Here is a 6597-nt window from a genome sequence, read left to right as displayed (position 1 = left end):
ACTGTGCCTATGCTGAACCAGTTCAGGCCTCAAAATGTTCTTGCAGCATAAACAAGTAATGCACGTGTTGTTTTGGGGCTAAATCATGTTAGAATTTTCCAAGTGTCTGGCTTGGGGCTCTGAAATTGGCTGATGAGTGTTGGAAGCCATCCACTGCCCATCACGTACTAGAACAGGAGTTCTCTGAAACAACTGCCAAGCTTTGTATTAGCAGTTGTCCCATGCAGCCATTGGCTTAGCTGCAAACATAATTTTGGAGGGGGCTTAAAATTGTCATTATACCTCTTGAGGATAACCTGAGATGTGTTCTGGCAAGCTTCTGTTGTTCTTACTAGCAGAATATTTGTCTCCCTTAGTTCTGTCGTGTGTGAGTTGCAGGACAAATGCTCATGCCTTGAGCTCGCTCTCTTGAATTCCTCATTTGCTCTCTCATTCTAGCTAAAAATACCAAGGCTCATATAATGGAAAGTTATTATGGTTCCTTTCCAATATCTTACACCACAAAGTTCTGTCTCTTTATGGAAATCACTGAGAGACAATGCTTTTTCAGCCTGTTATTTTGCAAGAATGATAATTCTGATTTATTCTTTTCATCCCTACTTGTCCTCTGAGTAATAGAGAAGGAATGAAATTACAGAGAGAAAAGGACGCATGAGAAAAGAACACAATTTCCTATACAGGTTATTTACATGTAAGTGCCTTTACTGGTTATAAAAATACACATTAACTAACACAGGGCAGAAGTGTTCCAGAATTAATTAAAAAAATAGTACTATAAATAAATACTAGTGCTCAGTTGCATTACTGTAACACTACTTACCAGAATGCCTGAATACCCAGAGGTGTCCAGCTGGTGTTATTTTTTATAATTTTCAGGTTGCAGAGGGTGAGCTGTATTTTCTGAATAGCAATTCTTCATGTTTTCATAAGGTCTTAGACTGACCAATCAAAAATTATGGCGAACCAATCCGATTCATCACTTTTGAAAGTTTTGGGCTAAGTAGATGGAATTGTCTTCCTAATTTTGTAGCATCTAAACTGAAGCAGTTTTGGGTTTCTGCTGTTCCAATTCTCATCGCTGGACTTTTCTATGAGTCAAGAAGCTGATGCAATTTATCCAAGTCCACCTGGATGAACAGAGATATGCAAGATATATCTAAAGCTTTAAGAGTCAAAGCACTTTGGTCTGCCACTTACTGCCATCCACTCAAGTTTTAAATTCCCAACATTACACAAGTGTCCGCAGATTTATCCTCTAGTTGTTTTGTTACTGAAATACATCCTCTTGACAAGAGAAGTCAGCAAATTAAGGCAAGCTTAAATTAAACAGACCCTATGTCTTCATGCCATGATACTTAAAATTATTTCCTTTACATATTTGTCTAAAAGAATTGCATGTGGTGCTGGTGGTCACACTCCCGCTTGTCCCCATTGGGTGGGGAAAAAAAAGTCACTGCACTGTGTTCAAAATACTTGTCCCCAGAGTCCTATCTCTTATCAGCTCCTCCAGCTTTGAGGAAGCTGTTGACTCCCACCACTCAGCAACTGCAGAAGGAATTACAAGTCTCCTTCCCTGGGAGCCATTTGGCTCCTAGAGCCCCTCTCCAGGGTGGTGCTCAGCACTGTCTCATTCTGCCAGTGCCCATATCCCACTGCAGGGTGTCCTTCCACAGGGATGTGCTCCACCAGATGCAGGTCATTCATTAACTGAGACTAACTTCACATGCCCTGTATGGTTAGGGCTCACGAATATACATAAATGCCTCTGCTTGTTTCCATGGTAACTTGGATGCCTCAGAACGGAAAAGACTAAAAAGCCGGGAACAACAGGAGACATGCAGGGAGGTAACAGCACTTCAGTCACATATATTTGAGTTGCCCTGTGCTATTCTGCAATGCCAGAAATCCCAGGTGTGCCAGAAAGTCATGCTATGATGATACTCCAATGATACTATGATTTCTATATTTACCCATCCCATAGCTGATTTGGCTATATATATTTTGTAGTCTTGGGGTTTGTTTTGAAGGTTACTTTCTACACAAGGTATTAGGCAAAAGCAGTGGCATCGGAGTGACTGCTATGTATCTAAGTACAATATAGAGATCAGTGGTATGAATGCTTTGAAAGCTATGCCATGCTTTTTAGAAATATAGGGATTTATGTGTGAAACCCACATGGGAGTACAACTGGGATCAAACAAGGTAAACATTACTCCACCTTTTGAAAAGTGTTTGTCTTGGTAAAGTTGAAAAGCACTTTGATCTCATTTTAATTGACAGCACTTAATTGTTGCTGACCTCTCAAGTTTAATGCCTAGTCATGTAGTGTATGCATTCATTTCACTGTTGAAAGCTGGTTTTGTTTCAGTTTCACTTAAGTGGCAATTGTGTGGCAAACTCCATGCGAAGACTAATCTTGTGCTGAGAGAATTGGTAGCTCGTCACCACCGCCACCTAATCATCCTCATCATCTTTGTCAAGAGGTCTCCTCAGGATAAGGTAAATGTTGAGGAAACTCCTGTCCGACCATCCAGGAGGCGCCCTGGCAGTCACACCTGCACCACCTGAGCAGGGACCGAAGCCCTTTCACAGTTACACACCCCACACCCAGCACAGTCACAGTCACACCGGGTTTCCTTACCTCCTCACCGGCTGGTCCCTAGCCTTCCTGTAGCAGAGTCTCAGACGTCCCGATTGTTAAAATAATTTAATCTCGGTGCTATAACCAAATAACAAAATAACAGCTCGAGCTGGTGCCTCCGAGGAGGGACCACGAACAAAGGAAAGCCTGGGCTTTTATCCTTGGGGAGTCTTAGTGCATCAAGCGAGGGGATCGTGGGCTGCTGCCGTGTCTCTGAGGGGCCAGACCCATGGCTGGGGCCACAGGTCCCCTCCACAGGCCCTTTGTTATGCAGAGGGTTGGCACTTTACAGCCCCTTGCCTGAGGCTCTCAGCTTGCAAACCGAGCTACCTGCACTGAATGTATTCCTCAATGGTAAAGAAACCAAAATATTTCATACCTAGCCCTTAGATTTCACCAACGATTTACTCTGCTTGTCACTTTCGCCTGTTTCCATCAGTTCAGTCTCTGCATACATCGCACCAGAGTCATTAGGAGAGTGTGAAGATCTCTCTTTCTGAGGGGGTTGATTGCTGTGCTGTCACTCAGTTCAGCAGTGTCCTTCCCAGACAGAGTGACTAGGGGGAGAGACCACATGTCAAATTACTGTGTTGTGTTGTAACTTGTATCTTTCCCAGCAATAACACTGGGCTTGAGAAACCCGACTACTTGTTGATCATAGTATGCTTGGGAAGGAGGGAGAAAGAGACCTAATGGTGCCTGAGCAATTAACCTGATTCACCTGCTAATCTCCTTTGAAGATGGGGACCTTGAAGCTGATCTACAATTGAAAACTCCGACTACTAGTGCAACTGTTCCTCTTAGCCACCGCGCTTTAAAAATTCCCTCTAATGCCTCCATTACACAGCAGATGAGCTGTTTCATATGTTTCTTCACTGAAACTGCTTTTCCTAGTAAATTGGTAGGTAGTAGCTTAACCTAGAGACCACAAAGGCTTGGCTAATAGAAGCCAGTCCAGCTGCATCAAAAAAGATGGAGACATTACTTGCCACTGTTGCTGTGTGTTAAGAGCATCGAAGAATGAAAACAACTCTCAGAGGATTTACAGCCCTTACCACACACTGAGTCACAGCACTGAGGATTCAATAACAGGGGCCCTCCAGGCCCTTGAAATGCTTCTTTCAATGAGCATCCACTCCATCACACCAAGGCTAAGCGTAAACAAACTTTTCTATCCATATACTTGTCTCGGCCACATATTGGGTTTTCCTGATAATGCCACGGCAAACTCTGAAGGAGAAAGCAGTGCAGCTACTCCTTGTACTATTTCTGTATCAGGGATCAAATTAGAATCCCCGAGGGTGGGATAGCTTAATAAGACTTCAGGGGGCTTGTCTGAGGGCTCTTTTTAAAAACAAGAAAATAATTTGGTACCTGTGAGGTTGTGCAATGAAGAGGTGGAGGGAAGGATGGAGCTAAGCAGCAATGAGTGGAACCTCGCTCAGCTTTGCGGGACATGAGACATTCAGGCCGTGGAGGTGGCAGCAGACCTGGCTGTCGGATGCTGCCGCCCACCCGAGGGCAGCCTGTTCCCTGCACAGGTGGGAGGGAGGACGGGCTGACCGGCCCGCCATGGGGGCGGCCCCGGGAGCAGCGCACGGGGCGCCCTTTCCGCCGCCCTCAGCTGGGGCCGGGAGCTGCCGGTGCGCTGCCTGCCCTGCCGGGCGCCGCTCCGCGGCCAGCCCTGGGCCCGCGCCTGGCGGAGAAGGTGGCCGCGGGTCCCCGGCGCCGCGCTGCACCCCGCGGCAGTCCCGGGCAGCGGAGCCGCCCCGCCCGAGGCTCGGCGCGGCCGCAGGTGCCCGGGGAGGCCGGCAGTACCTCCGGGCCCCCGCAGAGGGCAGGGCCGCTCCGCGCCGGGCCCCGCTCGGCCCGGCCTCACTCCGGGCAGCGAGCGCGGGCGAGCCCCGGCCGAGCAGAGCCGAGCCGAGCCGAGCCGAGCGGTGAGTGCCCCCTTGGCGTGCGCCGTGACCCGCACGGCCGTCCTGCTGCCCGGGGCCATCCTCTGAGGGGGCTCGTCACGGCCGTGGTCCGGCGTAGCGGGATGGGTCCGCTTTGGAGAAGCCCGATAAATAGGTTTGCATTCCAACAGTTTACGGTGAAGAGATGAAAAGCGATTTACATTTCTTTTCAGAAATACATGAAAGCAATATCCCTTTAATGATTTTTTTTAAACTGATAATTATTCTCGGTAATTAAGATATGAAATATTCACTAGGACCTACGTTATGTTCTAGGGGCAGAAGGAAGAAGTGAAAGAATAGGGATGCTATCAGATGACCTCTTTTGTGGTGGCTCATTTCCTTCCACTGTGAAAATAGTAAACTTCCTAAAGCTAAAAGCAAGGGAAAAAGTAGTTTGAACTATTTCAGTGAGTATTTATAACCTCTCTCTTAGAGGACCAGACCTCCTCTAACCCAGTGTTGTTGTAGCTATGCATCTCTAATAGGAGTGTGAGACTTCACATGACCCCATAGTCAGAGGTCTGAGTCACTTTGACATTGTGGGGTGCCCTGCTTCACCTCTCTGCTGCAAGAAAATGTTACTAGTGGAGATCAAGACAGCCAAACAGAAATATTAGTCAGTATTTCTGTTTCAATTCGGGTAGAGCACGGACTAGAGGTAAAATTCTCCTCCGTCATGATAAGTAGCCTATGAACATACCGCCTTTGTCATAAGCTTTTAGTCATTGTCAAATTCACTCTCATTTGCCAGGGAAGTTATCTTAAGTCTTGAAACAGACACCTTAACACAAGGTCTGACAGCTGTTGGAGAGCAGCAATCCTTGCTAATGCCACACCTGTGCAAGATAACCCTGAGAGAGTGCTAGACGCGACTCCGGGGTGGCTGGGCTGCATCAGCATGTGTGCAGGTGCAAACTGTGGGGGAATTAAGGCTCTTTGTAGTTCAGTCCTTTCTTTTAAAGGAGGGAGAACATACAGTCTCCTTTTCCCATTCCCTTTTATGTGGGTTTTGGAAGAATTTGGAGACGGCAGCTCTCAACTGTAAAAGGAGTCTTGCTTACGGAACCTTGATGGCCACCTTTGAGTGGACCATATACATATATAGGTATATATGTAGTTTTCGTGCTGTTTCTGGTCCTGTGAATGACCCCACTCACGGGACAATCATATTTATTTCCTTGCAAAGCTTGGATAGAAACTATGGCATAAGGTAACTCAGTGTTGTCAGATTTTAGTGGTTCTTCATGTGCCTCAAAGCAGAGAACGGGGGTCTCCCAGGTGCTTACAGAAGCCAGGTGGCAACTTTAGCTCTTACCTTTTATACTCAGATGCAGTTAGGTACTTAACAGTCTTGGAGTTTTAGCATGGATTCATGTGCTTGTTTTTACTGGTTGGAAGTTCAGATCAGGCTATTCTTTATTAGTTAAAGGAGTTAGCAATGTGATAGGAAAAGAAATACCAAGATTAGGGCCAGATGACCTTCAAGCAAATTCAACAGGGTGTGGAATTGTGATTAGAATTGTTATTTGTGGCCACAATGTAAGGTATCGATTGGATTCTGAATTATTTTGGCTATCTTGTTTGTGTCTTTTAACAATAATAGAATTTCCTATCAGCCTGTGGTCAGTAGGAGTGGAAATAAGAAGTAAAGGCAACAATGAGGTTTTAAAGCCTCTGACTCACTAGCTGCTACTCTTTTAGGCTTCAGTGCACAGCAGAGCATGTTCCTTAGAGACAAATCACCTTTTTCTTCTTTTGTAGCTGTTTCAATTTGACAAGAGTTCTTCTGAGACTTTGTTTATGTGTGAAATGGCTATAGTTCAGGAAGGGAGAGGAAATTTTTGTTAATTTCTAGAGGCAGTGGACTCTGTGGTCATTCACACCTTTCTCAAGAGCGAGTTACATGGCTTTGTGGATGCCATGAAGGATACTGGTTTCTCCTGGGGTAGACTGTTAGTTTTGATAGCATGCAGATGTGGTCCTTGGGTAAAAAAG

Source organism: Melospiza melodia, chromosome 4, assembly GCF_035770615.1.
Source record: "Melospiza melodia melodia isolate bMelMel2 chromosome 4, bMelMel2.pri, whole genome shotgun sequence".
Taxonomy (NCBI): Eukaryota; Metazoa; Chordata; class Aves; order Passeriformes; family Passerellidae; genus Melospiza; species Melospiza melodia.
Note: the sequence above shows the minus strand (reverse complement) of the source record.